Consider the following 18,152-nt stretch of genomic DNA (forward strand, 5'->3'; position numbering starts at 1 on the left):
CCCCCTCCAACAAGCTGCAACTATGTTTTTCCTTATATTTATAGAACGCGTGGCATTTGTTTTAATCGTGAAAAATAACATTAAAAATAAAAGAAATTAAATTTGTGTAACAACGACGTAACGTACGAAAAAAAATAATTAAAAAAATGTACACTTAAAAAAGATCTATAAATTTCAAAATAATCCTTTTTTCGTAGAACCCGCAGTTTTTGTTTTGATCGTCAAAAACAGAATAAAAACAACTTTTTTTTAAATGACACAAGAAAATGAAAAAATTAATAGAAGAAACTTGTTTACTCTAAATGGATCTAGAAATTTTTTATTATTCATTTTTGGATTAGGCAAATGTTTATTTTTTAAAAAATGTTAAATTTGATAAATATGTTATAAACTTATGTTACGAGAATGAGGTAAATGTCCCATTTTGAGCGAGTGACCCATTTCATGCGAATGCTCACATACTGTAGGTAAATCCGTGGTAATTTTAAAGTTTATGACACTAGTAATAATTTATTCACATTCTAGAGTGGATTAAAGTTATTTTTGATATAGGTTTGATAGTCATTTTATTACGTATTCGTGTTCTTGAAGGGTGCATTTATACCTGTCTGCCTGCACGGTGCAGGCAGGTAATCGTCCAAGGCTATTCACACGACCAGTTTTCCGAGGAGTTTTGACCGTGGAAAATGTGAAAATGGCGCGGGAATCGGAAATATTGTGAAATTTTAAATAAGATAAACCAAGTATTTATAAATTTATAGTTTTGTCAGCAGTTTTAAAGATGTTGTACAAGTGGAAATGACATACACTCTAAAATCCTACAATTCAAAATTTACTATACACAAATTAATTATTTGTTAGGTATAAAATATGAATTGGCGCACACAGCGACTGACAACATCAACTCATCAGTAAACAATTGTTAGTCTATTCATTTTGAAATACTCATTTCAAGGTTGGGAATTTAATATATTTTTACATAATATTATAAAAATTAAATTAATTATCATAATTTTCAATTTAAAATATAAAAACTTGGTTTATTTAATTTAAAATTTAACAATATTTACAATGCCCGCGCCATTTTTACACTTTCCGCGGTCAAAATTCCTCGGAAAACTAGTCGTGTGAATAGCCTTGGACATTGCCTGTCTGCACCGGGCAGACAGGCAGAGGTATAAATGCTCCCTAAAGGTTATCTACTCACGCGTGTCGCTCTCTGTGGCCAATCGAGCTTGTTAGTTCGGGAGTTGACAGGCTGCATAGTTTTTCGTGTCAACAGTGCTCCAAAATTTTTGTGGCGCGAATATTTGATTGATAAGTAAGTGTTAGTTATGAGGTTTTCGAATGTGTTATTCAATATAACTGAAAGCTAATGGATAAATCGGATATTTCCTTCCGCCTTAATACGCACGGAAAAAAAGGGTTGTAGGAATTTGTGCGTTTGTTTACAAAGAACACGGTTACATAAAAATTAGGCGTTTTTTTTTTAACAAGCACACTATTTCAATTCTGAATGCTTTGTCCTATTATGACGCATGTCTTTTTATGAATTTGTATTGAATAATTGATTAAAATGTGCGGGAAATGATTAAAACAACAATGAGATAGCCAATTTAAAAATGCAAACCAGAAAAATATTATTTTTTGTTTAACCACGTGATTTATTAAGCTGAGAAATTTGTACGTTAAATTTTTCAGATTTCTAATGACAAATTAAATTAGGAGTTCGTTCTTATCAATGACGATATTCCGCCGTCACAATGACGATATTCCACGTCACTCGCCCAAATCGGGACATTTGATTCGCCCAAACTGAGTCAGAGGAAAAATTCATTCGCCCAAATAGGTTTATCGGTACAGCATAAAAGATTCTTTATTATTTAGTATAAATGGTTTGTTTATATCGATAAACAGACAAAATATTGACTAAAAATGTTCAAACTATGCGGTATTGGGAACTTTGATCGATTCATAGTATTTAAAATACTTTTACAAACAAAATACGTTAAGCAAATTCTTACATTCGCCCAAATTGTGACATTTACCTTACATTATAAATAAAAAAATGAAATTTTTTGAAAAACGGCACACGTTAGAATAACATTATATTTAACAAAAATGTTCCCCGAAATTATCTCTACCAATTTTCTTAGAAGCACTTCACACTAAGATGCGTATTTTTGGCTTAAATCATAAAATAACATTACAAATAAACAAATTAAGTTTCTGGAAAAACGACACAAGTTGCAATAAAGTGTTCAATAACATTTGTTTTATAGAATGCGCTCTTTTTTATAGGAAAAAAACGACAATGAAAAATCTGGAAAATTGCACCCGCTCCCAGCGAATTCGCTATATGATATACATTTGTTATAATAGTGCTGAACAAAATGTAGAAAAGTTCGCATGGCAGACAAAATCGAGTGCGAAGCACGAGATACGTTATGAGAATGTCTTCGTTAAAGCTGAAGAAGCTTTATCGAAAGAGAATTCCCAATCACCAAGTTACAGTTGTCGATGCTTTGACCTTTTACTTTAAAAGGCGTGTGCACAACTGTGGAGGAAGTACAAAGACCGAGCACGAAACGTGAGATAAATATATTATCGAGCACGAAGATCGAGACCAAACAGAAGCTTGCCCTCAGCGCGCTCAAACTTGCGATCGAAGCGACTTAAAATTCAACTTTTTTGTAGAGAATTCATTTTAAAAAAAAATAATTTTGTTAATTAAAAACTTAACTATTATATTTTGGGTTAAAACGGATATTTTTAGTAGAAATTTTCAGTTATTTAATTAAATGATTTTAAAAACGAAATAAATATAAACTAGAAATTATTTAAATAAAATTTGGACTAAAATCGCATTCATTTTGCAAACCATGTATTTGAGAATGTATGGATTTTTTTCAATTCGTCTTTTTTGTAGAAAATAATATAGATACAGCCCTCATTATTAACTCATAAAATAATAACAATATTAAATAATACATACAGCCCATATAAGCCATTGAGACCATTTTCCGGTATGTTATTATTTGTTGAATTGGCGCACATATTATTTCAGCCAATGAGCGAAGAAGTTGAAACATATTTGTCAGGGTAAAGTTTAGAAATAGTGGCATTAGCGAAAAGTCGTGAAAAAAGTGCAAAGGCACCAGATAAAAAGCTAAATGCATATAATCGGTAAATGCCTGGAAAGAAATCCGGAAATTTGAGAATATAATATATCAGAATATTTGTGAATATTTTGGAATATGTGGGAATATAAATCATATAAAGAATATTTGGAATATGAAGAATATAAAGAATATAAGGTTGTAGTAGTGTCGTTGAAAGAAATTGACATAGTTCAGAAAATTAAGATCTCATGATCAGTGGTTGGCACCCCCTAAGCCATGCCAAGGCGCCCCGAAAAGGTTATATTGTTTGAACAAGTACATATATGGTAGATTGCGATAGAAAGAGTGCAAATAATATCCAATAATATCCACGATTTACACTTGTACTCCTATAATTACTACCAGTAAAGTAAACACTGTCCTCTAAGTTCTTTTCACCCATATTATTCTTTTGAAATTCTATAATGCATGTTTTGGATGCTATTGAAGAAAATATTTTCAAAATGAGTAATAAATTATTCATATTGAAACAGTAAAAGGGAAAGGAATATTCTTGTCATCAACTTCATTACGGAATTTTAAATTCATTTGTTTCCGATGGAATCCACAATATATTTATTTATTAAAAATGTATGGGACACCTAAATGCATTTTTATGCCCGCCCACTAATATATTGATTTTTTTCATATGTTAACTTCCGATGACGCCTATACGTACCTTGAGAGAGTTTTCAGATCAACTTATTTGTGTAAAAAGTATGACTTCATTTTCGTTTACAAACATGAAAGGGGGCAACTCATTTAATTTTTTTTTAAAATGTCGACTAATTATCGGCTGTATTTCATTCTTTCAGTCATTGTTAAGTTTAAATTCAATTTTTATTTTAAAATGACTACTTATTAGTCGAAATTTTTTCTAAAAGAAGTTATTAGCTTACATTTCAAGAGTTCGGATCAAAGGATATATTTCATTATTTTGGAAATTGTAAAATATTACAATATTTTGCTATCATTTCCTACAATAATTGTTATTTTTTTATAATTTTCACATTTTTTGTAATTTTTGATGTTGTAATTAGGAATTACTTATTTAAATCAAGGCAAAAATACTTGAAAAGTTGCAGTCTATATGAGTGCCCGACTTTTGGTTCTTGCGCTTTGCGCCCCATAATGTATTTACTTCACGGTGCATGCTCGGTCTTAGTACTAACCAACATTTGTGCACAAACTTTTTTAAACTAAAGGCCAATGCATCGAAAAAACTGTAGTTTGGTGATTGCGAATTAACTTTTGTTGAAGCTTCTTCGGCTTTAACGAACACATTCTCATCACGTATCTTGTGCTTCACTCTCGATTTTTTCCAAAATGCGAACTCTTCTACATTACGTTCAACACTATAATATCAAATTCATATTAAATTTGTTTTTGTATCTCGGCCCAGGATTGTTTATTCAGTTATTGCAAAATAAAGTACAAATTTTATTTATAATGAATAATTTAATATTTTGTTCCTTATTTTGCTCTAAATTTTATTCTGAGCAACACTGAAAAATGTAGCGTTTCAATCAATTTATATTATTACAATTCATTATCTGTATGTGTATTGAAACGGATATATTTCATTGCCTTTTTTATAAATTAAAGAGTTCGCCTTCTATAAATAAACTATTTTGTTATTAAGAAAATTAAATTTTTTATTTTCAATGTTTTTTTAAGATTGAAACGAAGTTTAAAATAAAAACATCGCGTTCCATAAAAAATAATTAATAACAAATTTGAAGCTCTTTTGTGGGTGAATAAATTTCGTCCAATTATTATTTTCGTAGTTTGTGTCTTTTTTCCCAAGTATTCGATTTTTTTCTACTTTCTATGTTGTTTTTTTATGAATAAACCCTAAACTGCGCATCCTATTAAAACGTGATTAACCAATTTGTACTTTTTCTTGCACCATTTTTTTAATCAATCTTTTTTTGTAACTTACATAGTTAGATCACAAAACAGAATCATTTATTTTTCATTATTTTTTTTTTTGACCAAAATTCGAATTTTAGATTTTTTTAAATTAAAAGTTGTTATGACAGTCTTGGGGGGGGGGGGGGGGTCAAGTATTACATATAGTATATCTAATGCGTTCACGTTTTACTCCTTAGAAACAGTATTTCGTTGTTTCCGATGACCTTTTTTTTAAGAGCCGCCCCCAGTATTGGATCCTCGGCCGCGCCCCTAAGTACCCAGTATGCCACTGCTCATTATTTTATCGATTCTTTATTAAAAATTCTATGTTACGAAAGTCAAAACGCTCAACTCGTCAAGAAACAGTAGTTCTGTATTGGTCAACTTATTATAGTTATACAATATTAGTAATAAACCCATATTCTCAAATAAAACCTTCTCGATTATATATCTGTAAACAAATATATTTTGATTTTTTATAAATTAAAATTAAATTATAGTTACAAATAGTAGGGAAAAAAGGAAAATATATAATAAATTGATTCAAATTCTAAAAAAGTTTACCATTGTAAAAAGTGAGGTTATAAAAGTCAAAAATCAATTATAGTTATCTGTGTGAAATTTAATATGTTATTAAAAAGATTTTTGTATAAATAAATAAATAGCCAATATAGACGGCTAGAACTGGCTCAACGTTGAGCTGATTTAAATAAAACATGGTTCGCCGTGGTAAAAGTGACACTTGGCCCAATAATGTGCGGTCACTGGGCCAGACTTTGGCTGATCCCTGTGAAACATGGTACCCCGTACTAAAAGTGAGACTTGACGCAGCAAAATACCGGTACTGGGCCAAGCATCGGTGGAGGATCGGCAAATATAAGTAGCCAATATAGGCTGCCAGAACTGGCTCAACACTGGGCCGATTAAAATGCCGATATTGGCCCAATATCTTGAGCCGACCTTTGGCTGCCAAAATTGGACCAACACTGGGCCATGTATTCAGCTCCGGCAATTTGCACTTGGGTTATCGTTTGAAGTTAAAAGAATCTTAAAAGATTTTAATATTAAAACAATTTTTAGTGTTGATTCCAAATTTAAAAAATCGATAAAATTAGGTAAAGATAGATGTCTTAATGCAGTCACTGACCTTGTACATTATAGTCCTTTTTATAACATTATTTTAGATTGTTTAATTTGATTCATAATATTTTGACTCTCTTTTTTGTTAGTTAATTTAATGAAAAATGGTAAAATTATCAATTATAGTTTAGCTTCATCAGGTATCATGGAACCTTACGACGAATTCAATGGTACCTGACTGGTTTTTTATTCTTCCACTCAATCTCTTTCTATTTCACTTTCTCGATTTTAGACACAAAAAAGGAGCAGAACACAAGTTCTATCTCTTATTTTAGTTTTCAACTTTTATACTATAATTGATTATAATTCTTCAACATTATTTTTAGCATTAAGTCTTCTATTATACAAAAATCTTTTTAATGACATATTAAGTTTCACAAAGGTAACTACAATTGATTTTTTACTTTTATAACCTCACTTTTTACAATATTAAACTTTTTTACAATTCAAATGAATTTATTATATATTTTTCTTTTTTCCCCATACTATTTGTAACTATAATATAATAATAATATATAAAAAATAAAAATATATTTGTTTACAGATATATAATTAAGAAGGTTTTATTTGAGAGGATTGTTTAACTATAATAAATCGACCAATATAGATCTATTCTTTCTTGATGAGGAGAGTGTTTTGACTCTCAACACGTAGAATTTTTAATAAAGGATCTATAACATCATAAGATCTTAATTGTCTGAAGTATGCCAATTGCTTTCATCGACACTATTACAATTTATCATGATCTCAGACAAAGAACATTAACATCAACACCGAATCAAGAACATAGATTTGAATTAAGTACAATGTAAGATTATAAAGAATATCTGGTAATATTGTAAGAATATATGGCAATATTTGGTGAGTGTTAGATGAGAAAGGGTTGAGTTCTGTAGGTTTTTGATGAATACATTTGTTCGATCAGATTAATGTAGGTCATCTGAATTTAATATACGTTTGATTTATTTCCTGGAATAATTTTACAAAGACTATTTTTCCTTCTGTCGAGTGGTATGGAATTTATGGTACGAGCGTCAGACCCATTGTTCGAGCACGTATGGTTGTAAAAAATGGGTTTGTATATATACGCGGTCGACTAGAGCAATTACGGCAGGGTCAGTATTTTGATATTAATTAAGACTCTGATCAGACGTACTTGAGCGATCGGCGTGAGCGGTCGTGTTTTGTGTGTTCAGTTTTAAGTTAACTGCGTTACTGTTATTCACGATTGTGCGGATTGCTGTTCCATTCCTAGTGGATTATTGTGATGTGGCTGTTCCATTCCTGAGCAAGTGATTATTGCGAGACCACAATCTGCATGTGACTATGGTGAGAGCTCATCTCTTCATCCATGTCTTACTGGCCGGATTAAATTTATTTTCGCTTCGTCGTGCAATTTATTGGGTGGATTGTGTGAGCATCTGCTGGTGAGTTCTCGTAATTTTAATTAGAATTGTATAGGGCTTTTTCCTCCACTCAATAAGTGAATGTTTTTTATGCCAGGAAATTGAACTGGTTTGTGTTCTCGAAAATCATAGTTGATTTCTATTTGGCCCACCCCTCTCCTCTGATATGTTTTCTTTGAATTTATTTAATTTATAAATTTACTTTGTTTGCTAAACTTACGTTCATTTTTTATCCTTCAAGCCAGATTAGAGAGAGAGAGAGAGAGAGTGTGGAGTCTTGGAAAAATATAGCCTTAACATTCTTGTGATTACTCATCGTTTGAATTTCGTTCTTAGATAGAGTGTTGCCTTTATTTGGACTCTAAAGGGAATTTATGTGTTATTTTTCTTTCAATTCTTAAAAATTTGTGGGCATGACGTTCTATTTTGACAATTTCCTATTCCGTTTTAATTAAGTCGCGATACACGGTGAAGTAACATGGCGCCGATATCCTTCAAAGGGTTAACGGCTCTTCAAAATTCCTGGGCGGCAGAAATAAGTCGGGTACACGCGCGATTTGCGGAAGGCGTTTCGGTAAGCCTCACGCGCAATATCGTCGAAAAGCGACTTTCATCAATTGAAAAAATTTAGGAGGAGGTTCGTGCGACTCATGCTGAAATAATTGTAAAGGAAAATGCCGCTACTGATCCTTACACAGTTGGTAACGTGTTCATTTAAATCGAAAATGCTTACGAATCCCTCTAAAACGAAATATTGCGAGCAATAAATCTATTTGATATGTTATTGATAAATGATTCTACTCCTACGCATGGAACGGTAGACAAAAACGTTTCGTACTTTAATTCTCGAAGCGCGAAACTACCCAAGTTAGATCTTCCGACATTTTCAGGTCGTTATGAAGATTGGGAAGATTTTTGTGACCTTTTCTCCTCTCTTGTTCATGATAATTCACAATTAAGCAACGTGACGAAGTTGCAATATTTAAAATCATGTCTCACGGATTCCGCAGCTGATTTAGTTAAAGACGTTACTACGACCAACGCCAAATATTTATCAACCTGGCAGGCGTTAAAAGTGGGATTTTCCAACCCTCGCCTTACTGTAAAAAATCTTTTAAGTGTCTTGATCGATTTGCCAGATTTAAAAAAAGAATCTGCTGAAGATTTGCGCGCGTTCAGCGATGAAGCTCAGCATATTGAGCGCGCGCTGACAAATCTTGGAATGCCTGTCAACCATTGTGGCGTATGGTTGGTGTATGTGTTAGCCAACCACCTAGATCCTGAATCATGTAAGCTGTGGGAGGCTGACCTTAGTGACAAAAATCGTCAGACTGTCTCCAAAGCTGCAGCAGCCTCAACAAGATTAATGAATTGGAACGTTTTCCTAGTTGTCACGACTTCGTAGAATTTCGTGAACAGCGTTCTCATGCACTTAGCATGATTGCTGCAGACACTAAAACCATTAAAAGGTCTATCCCTACTCAATTAAAATCTGGAACAAATTCCAAACGAGGTTTATATGCGAGTGCCGACCCTAATACGCGTGCTAAATCAGCCTTTCGTAAATGCCCACTCTATAATGGAGGACATTATATCGGTACCTGTCCGAATTATCTTGCAAAGTCTACGTACGAACGTCATAACGAAGTGCGACGTTTACGTTTGTGCTTTAATTGTTTAGGTGCTCATAAATTTAAAAATTGTCAATCCAACCGAAGGTGCGCAATGTGCAGAGATAAGCATCATTCGTTCATTCACCACGCTCATTCGAAGCCTTACTTCTATCAAGAATCACAAGAAGAACTCTGAAATATCTCAAAATAATAAGGATTCTCTACCTTCAACTAGTGCATCATGTAACACGGCAAGTTTTTCGACCCCAAGACACTCCGTACTTCTCGCTACTGTTCAGGTTATGCTTCTCGGTTCTAGAGGAAATCAAGTGCGTGCTTGCGCTATGCTCGATCATTGTTCTAAGTTTTCTTTCGTTACACAGTCTATAGTGCAATTACTCGGACTTCCTAAACGTCGCGTAAAAGTTGCCCTCACTAGCAGTGGTGCATCAAATGCTGCTACTGTACGTGCCATCACTCAAGTGTCATTATAGTCACTTTATGACACTTCATTCCATCTAAAGACTCAAGCTTAAATTTTTTCCTGTCTTACATCACAGCTTCCTTCATGTAAGCCAATGAATTTTATTCCTTGCCTGTTAAAAGATATTAATTTAGCAGACCCTCATTAGATGGAACCCGACTCGATTGATACTATTTTAGGGGCCGATATCTATGGTCAGGTTTTGAGTTGAGGGTTACGTCGATTCCCACCATCTGAATTATTCGCTCAAGATACAGCGTTAAGTTGGGTCGTTTCAGGATCTTTATATTCGGATGTGCTACAGCGGGCGGAACTCTCTTCTTGAATACCACGTACAGTCAAGCAGCTTTTTTCCGAAAAGCATTCTCGAACCTCTGATGGATGGTATGCAGTTCGTCTCCCTTTAAAATCGCAACCCCTACATTCTTTCATGGAGACTCGGTGGATGGCCTTAAGTTCCCTTTCGAATACCCACCGTTACTTTTCTAAGGATCCTAAGCTTGCGGAAGATTATCGAGATTTTATGAAAGCTTATGAGGATTAAGAACACATGGAAAAGATTCCAGAATTTGAAATAGACAACCCATGAGCTGGGTACATTCCGCACCACCCTTCAGTTCTATCTACCCCTACGCAGTAGAAATTTCGTATGGTTTTCGATGCATCCAGCCAAACTACTGAAAAGCACTACCTTAATGAATTTCTCATGGCGGGTCCTGCTCTCCAGAGAGATATCTCCCAAATACTGCTAAACTGGCGAAATTATTGACACACCTTTACTGCGGATGTAGTAAAAATGTTTCGCTAAATTCGGATACATCCTGATTATCAGGATCTGCAGAGAATTCTTTGGACTCCTGTGTCTGAGGAGCGTACTTGTGACTATCGCCTAACAACGGTTATCCCTTACTTAGCCATATGTACCCTTGCTCAACTAACATTAGATGAATCTAACAGATTCCCTCCTGGTACAAGTTGCGTCCAGCATAACACTTATGTGGACGACATTTTTGCGGGAGCAGATAATATTGAGCTTGCGATAAAAAAGCGTAGTGAACTATGCGAACTTTTTCATTTGGCCGGAATGGAGCTGGATAAATCGGCAGTAAACCAATATTAGCTTTTGCCATTTCGCGATCAGTCAAATGAAATTGATAAACAAATTGTTGAGAACGAATTAGTTAAGACTCTGACTTGCGTTGGAGTCCAGTGACAGACACATTCGGAGTTAACGTTACTGACCCGAAACCTATTCTCGAAAACCCCACCAAACGATGTATCCTGTCAAGTATTTCTTAAACATCCGATCCTCTCGGGTGGCCTGCTCTCATCACAGTCACTGCGAAAATCTTGATGCAAGATCTCTGGACCTGAAAATGTGACTGGGATTCACCTTTACCCGAAGAAATTATTGAACGTTGGAATAGTTATCGCAATTCTATTGCATCTATTTCAACTCTTTCTATCACTCGCTGGCTAGGAAGCTCTCTAGATTCTGAAGGTCAAATTCACGGGTTCCCCGACGCCTCTTCTCGGGCATATGCTGCTTCTGTATACTTCAGACTTATAAGCAACGAAGGTTTTTTTAAAGTCTCACTCCTTATCGCGAAAACTTAAGTCAGCCCTGTAAAAACCATGAGCATCTAGAATCTGGAATTAAATGCTGCTGCTCTTCTTTTGAAGTTGATCAATCACCTAAAAGGCTTATCTTACTTCAAGGCTGCACCTTTTTATGCCTGGACCAATAGTCAAACTGTCATTTCATGGCTACGAAAGCATCCGTGCTACTGGAAAACTTTCATTGCGAATTGCGTATCCTTTATTCAGATCGAGCTGCCCTCGGCTGAATGGAATTACGTACCGACTAAAGAGAATCCAGCTGACCTAGCGACTCGCGGAGTCAAGCCTTCGGATCTTGATCAATCTGAGGTATGGTGGTATAAACCTAAATGGCTGAACTTTTCTGTAGAAGAGTGGCCTAAACAGCTCGACATTCATCAAGTACTACATTCCCGAGACCAGTTAAGTGAACCGGAAATACTATCGCGATTTTCAAGCCTAACAGGGCTGATCCGAGTTGTAACGTATTGTCGACGACCTCTCGTAAAATTACGCAAACGAAAAAACAGAGAGTTGACCACTGCTTCCTTTCTGACGACATCAGAGCTTGCGGAGGCTCACATCACTGTAATTCGTTTGGTTCAAGCACAATATTTCCATTCAGAAATTGCGTTGTTAAACACAAAGAAAAATTCAATCCCTTTGTGGGAAGGGAAAAGGAAGTGTTGCGAGTTGGAGATCGCTTGTCGCATGCTAACCTTTCTCGCGAAATCAAGCACCCTCCAATTCTACCTCATTCTTCGACTCTCAGTCGTCTTTTCGTTCACCTTGCACACATTTTGTCTCTTCATGGTGGACCTACTTTAATTCTAAGTTTGTTACTTCGACATGCATGGATTTTAGATATATCACGCTTATTCAAATCTGAAATTAGAAATTGTATAACTTGTCAACACGTGAAACCCCGCCTAGCATCACAATTGATGGGTGATCTCCCTAAAGATCGAGTCGCACCTTGTGGACCTTTCAACATTTCTCGTTTAGACTATGTTGGTTCGATTTATGTACGTACTACAAAGGGCCGGGGTCAGGGCTCATATAAGGGATTCATAGCCCTTTTTGTATCCTGTGCGACTCGGGCTATTCATCTCAAAGTCGTGAGTCATTTAAGCACGGCTTCATTTCTGGCTGCTTATTGAAGATTTGTCGGACGTAGAGGTATTTTTCAGCGTCTCTGCAATAACAACGGTACCACCTTCCATGGAGCTGCATGAAAGCTTCGAGAAATGTTTCATACCGCCTCTAAATTTAAGGTGATGTTGCAACGGTGTTTGCTAATTAAGGGACCGATTGGACCTTTATTCCACCAAACTAGCCTCACTGTGGTGGATTGTAGGAGGTTGGAGTGAAATCAGCAAAGCATCACTTGAAACGGATGATGGGAGAACATAACCTCACATTTGAGGAACTTTCCACAGTACTAGTGGAAATTGAGGCCTGTCTAAACTCTCGCCCTTTGTAGCCCCTCACCAACGAACTAGACGACTGCTCTGCGCTGAAACCAGCTCACTTCCTTGTTGGAGGCTCGCTGGGCCTGCTTCCTGATGCAGGGGTCACTGAGGTGCCCGAAAATCGTCGATCACGATTTCAATTTCTACAGCGCATTCGAGACGACTTCTGGAAACGTTGGTCATCGGAATATCTTCACCATCTACAAGAGCGAAGCAAATGGCGTAATTGATCTGAGAACTTCGCAGTGAGCCATCTTGTCTTAGTAAAAGAAGACCGATACCCACCTTCTAAATGACCATTGGGACGAATAAACCAGGTGCACCCCGTTCCCGATGTATTAATACGAGTCGTAACAATTTAAGCGGCAACTGCCACCTTACGTCGTCACATAGTGTGTCTCTGCCCTCTAGCGCTGTCACCATCATGAACTGTTGCGGTTTCGCTGGATGGATTAAAACGCTAGTTCCGTTTGTGTATTGTTATTTTTTCATACTACGATGTGTTGCTATTGTTCCTGCTATGTTATGTTGCTATCAGGGATGGATACGTATGATATATCACGCATATTACATAGTTCTCAACATGTATCTTCCTACGTATATTACGTCCTTAGTTTTCTACCAATGTATTTTATATTGGATCACGTGACTATATAGGCGGGATTTTTGCATTATTTACTCTAAAAATACCCAATTGCCTTATAGAAATAACTAATGTTGAGCAATTAATTCAGTATTTGTCATTATTTATCACATTCCTGAACAAATTATTTAAAAAATAATAATATACGTGTTTATTGTCCTTAATAATCTGCAAAATTTTCGAGCACGCGGAACACGAGTGTAAGTAATTGTTCGCGCTCGAAATTAATGTTTTCCCACGGTTTCCCCTCCTGAAATGTTTTTTACACTTTTTCTTAACATCTTTACTCTTAAAATTGAAATTAAATCGATTGAAAAGCTTTATAGGAAATTATATCAATTATTCAAACCTGTAAAATCAGCCCCGCCCAAGTAAAAAAAGTTCGCCAGCTTTAATATGTATTATACACAGTTTTCTACAATTTTCTACGTATATTACGTCGTTTATGTACTATACGTAGAAAACATCGAGTGACATGTCATAACCCATCTCTGGTTGCTATTTGTTCATCTTACCATGTGTTGCTATTGTTCGTGCTACGTTATGTTGCTATTTGTTCATCCTGCGATGTGTTCCTATTGTTCGTGCTTGGAATAATTTAACAAAGACTGTTTCTCCTTCCGTTCGAGCGGTATGGAATTTATGATACTAGCGTCAGACCCATTGTTTGAGCACGTATGGTTGTAAAAAATGGGGTTGTAGACATACGCGGTCGACTAGAGCAATTACGGCAGGGTCAGAATTTTGATATTAATTAAGACGCTGATCAGACGTGCTTGAGCAATCGGCGTGAGCGGTCGTGTTATGTGTGTTCAGTTTTAAGTTAACTGCGTTACTGTTACTCACGATTGTGCGGGTGGCTGTTTTATTCCTAGTGGATTATTGTGATGTAGCTGTTCCATTCCTGATCAAGTGTTCATTGTGAGAACTGATCTCTTCATCCATGTCTTTCTGGCCGGATTAACTTTATTTTCGCTTTGTCGTGCGATTTATTGGGTGGATTGTGTGAGAATCTGCTGGTGAGTTCCCGTAATATTTATTAGAATTGTATAGGGCTTCTTCCTCCATTCACTGAGTGGAGGTTTTTTATACCAGGCAATAAAACTTTTTTCTGTTCTCGAAAATCATGGTTGATTTCTATTTGGCCGATTTCTCTCCTCCGAATTTGAATGACTTTCTTAAATTTTGAATTTCTTGAGTCTTTTTGATTAATGCTGGCCACAAATGATTATAATAATTTTATTGCAGTACTCACACTTTTAACACACTTTTAGTATTTTTGATGCAATTTTTCTTCTCGCTTTGAATTTATTAACGTGATATACACATACAAAATAAAAAACAAACATGAACATAACCTACATATTCATCGAGATGTCAAAATATAACATAGGGGAGTGGGTAGAACACGTGACAGCACAAATAGCACTGCGCATGTGCACGCAACTGGCTCTGGGTATCCATTTGTAGCAAACATTCACGAATTCTTCTACGTTCGTGGTTCGACCTTTCCATACCAAACACGTAGGTTTATACCACTCGTTAATATTTCTTAATGATTAGACCTAAGAGAAAGAGAGAGAGAGAGAGAGAGCAGTGTCGTCAGCTGTGACGTAAGCAAGACAGCAGGGCGAGTTGAGGCGAGAAACGCGAGTAGAGCTCCAGCGAAGTACGACGAGCGCATCTTCCTCCACGAAAATTGCTCATGATTAGAATAAAAAATTCTCTATTTTATTATTTAAATAAGTACATTTTGAAAAGTAAAAATTTTGAGAAACGATTTTTCTGAGAAATTATTTTTTACAAAAATATTTAATAAATTATGTTCCTTTCCATTAGACCCCCCCCCCCTCTCCCACACGAGGCGCTGCAAAGTGGTAAGGGTTTAAGCAACATAATTTCTGTGAACAGTAACAGGGGTGCAATCCCGCCTCCAAATAAGATGTTTCAAAAGGTAAGTGGTTTCAAGAACATGATTTATGTGACCAGCTACAGAGGTGCCTTACCCCAGCGAGACGTTTGAAAGGGGTGGGAAATTGTCCGATATTATTTATTTATGTAAGCAGTCACAGAGGTGCCTTCCCGCCTCCATGGATTGTTAATCATAATTCTTTAGTCGGAAAATAACTCTTAAATCATGTGGCCATACTCTAGAATGCGTGAAAATCCGTTCTGTATGCTTGAAATATGTTTTTTACAGGTACCATGTTCGTAATCAGCGTATTGAAATACCTCAGTATCCGAGATCAAAAAAATTCTGTAAACATATTTCTTTCTAAAATCGTAGTTTTTAAAAGTTTTGACTTTACAAGCTATTTTTTTTGCAAATTATAATGGCCATATTCGTGATTACTGCATAAAAATACATCGCTACACGCTTCTCGAAATATCACCCCTGCAGTGAGAAAAACATTGGCATTCATTGGTTCTTATAACTGTTCAGTTTATTTCCTACCTTGGTTGGTGCGAGTGAGAATGCGACAAACGTACCATCATACTTATGGTAAAACGAGGAAGAAGGTTTACACATGGCCGTCATAACTCGCTGCTCACTTGATATCTCGTTGGATTATAGCTTTTTTTAATATAAATAATGAAAGTATGAAAAATGTAAAAAATTAAGGCTTCGGGGATTAGTTTGAAGCATTTGAAGGTATGTATAATAAATTGTAAAATCAAACGATTTTAAAGTTTAACTTTTTTAACGTTAAACTTTTCAACTGAACTGATTTCAGCGTCCCTATAAGGTTTCCTAAAAAATATTCCCGCTTGCCCACTGGAATCTTTTTAATGAACATTTCGATAGTGTAGTTTAGCTATTTTAATTAGCCTCTGTAAGAAATAAAAAATAGTTACACCTACAGATAGAAGACATGGCTAACTATATTAGTAAATTCAAATACCTACAGACAGTCGTTGTGACAAAACAAAGAAGTTAGCCTACCTAATTTGATAGTAACGGCAACTACTCGTGCCCCAACTAACAAAAATAGTCCATACAACTAACTAAATAGCAGTACCATTATTTATTAACTAAAATATTTGTTCTAACAATTTTATTAGTTGTCTCAACGAATCTTTTTTTCGGCGTAGGAGGAAGAAAACAGCCCACAAGGAACCTGTGTGTCGGCCCTACCGGAAATTTAGGTGGTTTCTAGATGATATCGTCTAGAAACACTTCATCTAGAATTGAACCTTTGCTAAATTATAACTAGACGACCGCTAGACTCAGAAGGGTCACCATCCCTTTTTTATGGGGTAAGCAGTAAAGCAGTCAATTCTTCTTAAGCTGCCCTTATTAACGTCTAGATCTGTGTGTAGTACGCGTCTAGAGAACGTCAAGTGGGCATCTCGGGATCATATAGTGTAAATCTAGGAAGAGTCTAGTGGGTATTTAGGAAGCATCTAGGGGGCAACTAGGAAGCCTCTAGTGCGCATTTAGTCATCGCATAGTGTGAATCTAGGAACGTATACAAAATAATGTACGAATAAATATTCTTTCTAACTTTAATACATTTTATTTTGTGAAATTGGTGTAATACTCTGAAACTTTATTGTATTACTTCATATAGAGATGTATTCAAATGCAGAACATAGATAACTTCCAAGGAATCATTTCTGAAAGTTAATGAAAGTTTTTTAGTTTATTTAGTTCATTTAATTTATATACTTATGCGTATAATCGAACGCATAAACGTTATGAAAAATCGCACTCCACGAGGATTCGAATTCTACCTACTAAACTACCTGAACTAGTGTGTACTAACCGCGCTCTCTACCGACTTCGCTATCGAAGCACTTGGATGTCGGTGAAAAAAATTAGCTTTGGTATTGTAAGGCAGCGTCGTGCCAAGTGGTACGGTGATCCCCAACCTTCTTCAAACTAAAAGCTGTTGAACTCAATGTTTCTTTAAACACCTTTCTGATGATAATTGAGTAGTTCTAAGGAAAATTAAACATTTTTGAGAGACTTTAATAGAACATTTTTTATTTAGAAAGATTTTGAGAATGGAGTTTAGATTATTTCAAAAAAGGCTCGATAATTTTTTTCTTTAAATATTTAAAAGATTTATAAACATTTTAAAAGTATCAAACACTAAAGAAATTTCAAGTGCAAAAATGCTTTAATAACCTTGATGCCAAAAAAATCATTTTCTTCTCCCTGGCGGACCGAAGGAACCGAATGGAGCCTCTACAAAGAACCCGTAAAGACCCCCTTGGGTCCTCATTCGGTTCCTTTTTAAAAGCTCAAAAAAACAGCAAAATCAACTTTTAAATTCTTGAAATTCGGATTCATTGTTAAAATAACCTATGGAAGGTCACGGAATAATCGCAACAGTTTTTTTGCAACGGTAAAAAGTTAAAAAAAATGTAAGACGTATAGCGCCTGTTGACTGCTACACTTCAAACGAATCATGTGTAAGTAGCAGGCAACAGGCGTTATAGATCTTATATATATATATATATTTTTAACTTTTTTCCGCTTCAAAAAAAAGTATGGCGATTACTCCGTGAGTTTCCAATAGAAAATGTAACGTAGAATTCGAATTTCAACAGATTAAGGTGGCTTGGGCGTTTGGTGCCGTACAATGTGGGGGGCACTGTGGGGGTAATCTACCATGCGATCAGTCTTTATTTGAATTTTATTGATATACGCATATTATAATGTCATCTTAATAAAAAAGTAGAAAACGACCAAAAAAAGTGACAGAAACATATG

The 18,152-nt window shown here is 35.5% G+C and overlaps 1 long non-coding RNA gene across 1 annotated transcript in view; it reads left to right on the forward strand.

Moving 5' to 3' along the window:
- LOC117171328 overlaps positions 1 to 16,943 on the forward strand; it is a 40,145-nt gene extending 23,202 nt beyond the window's left edge. The window contains exons 2-3 of the long non-coding RNA XR_004466863.1: positions 16,526 to 16,690; positions 16,754 to 16,943. This is a non-coding gene — a long non-coding RNA (uncharacterized LOC117171328). The remainder of the gene's footprint in view (positions 1 to 16,525; positions 16,691 to 16,753) is intronic.
- Positions 16,944 to 18,152: the final 1,209 nt, after the last annotated feature.

The sequence above is a fragment of the Belonocnema kinseyi genome, chromosome 4, assembly GCF_010883055.1.
Source record: "Belonocnema kinseyi isolate 2016_QV_RU_SX_M_011 chromosome 4, B_treatae_v1, whole genome shotgun sequence".
NCBI classification, from domain to species: domain Eukaryota; kingdom Metazoa; phylum Arthropoda; class Insecta; order Hymenoptera; family Cynipidae; genus Belonocnema; species Belonocnema kinseyi.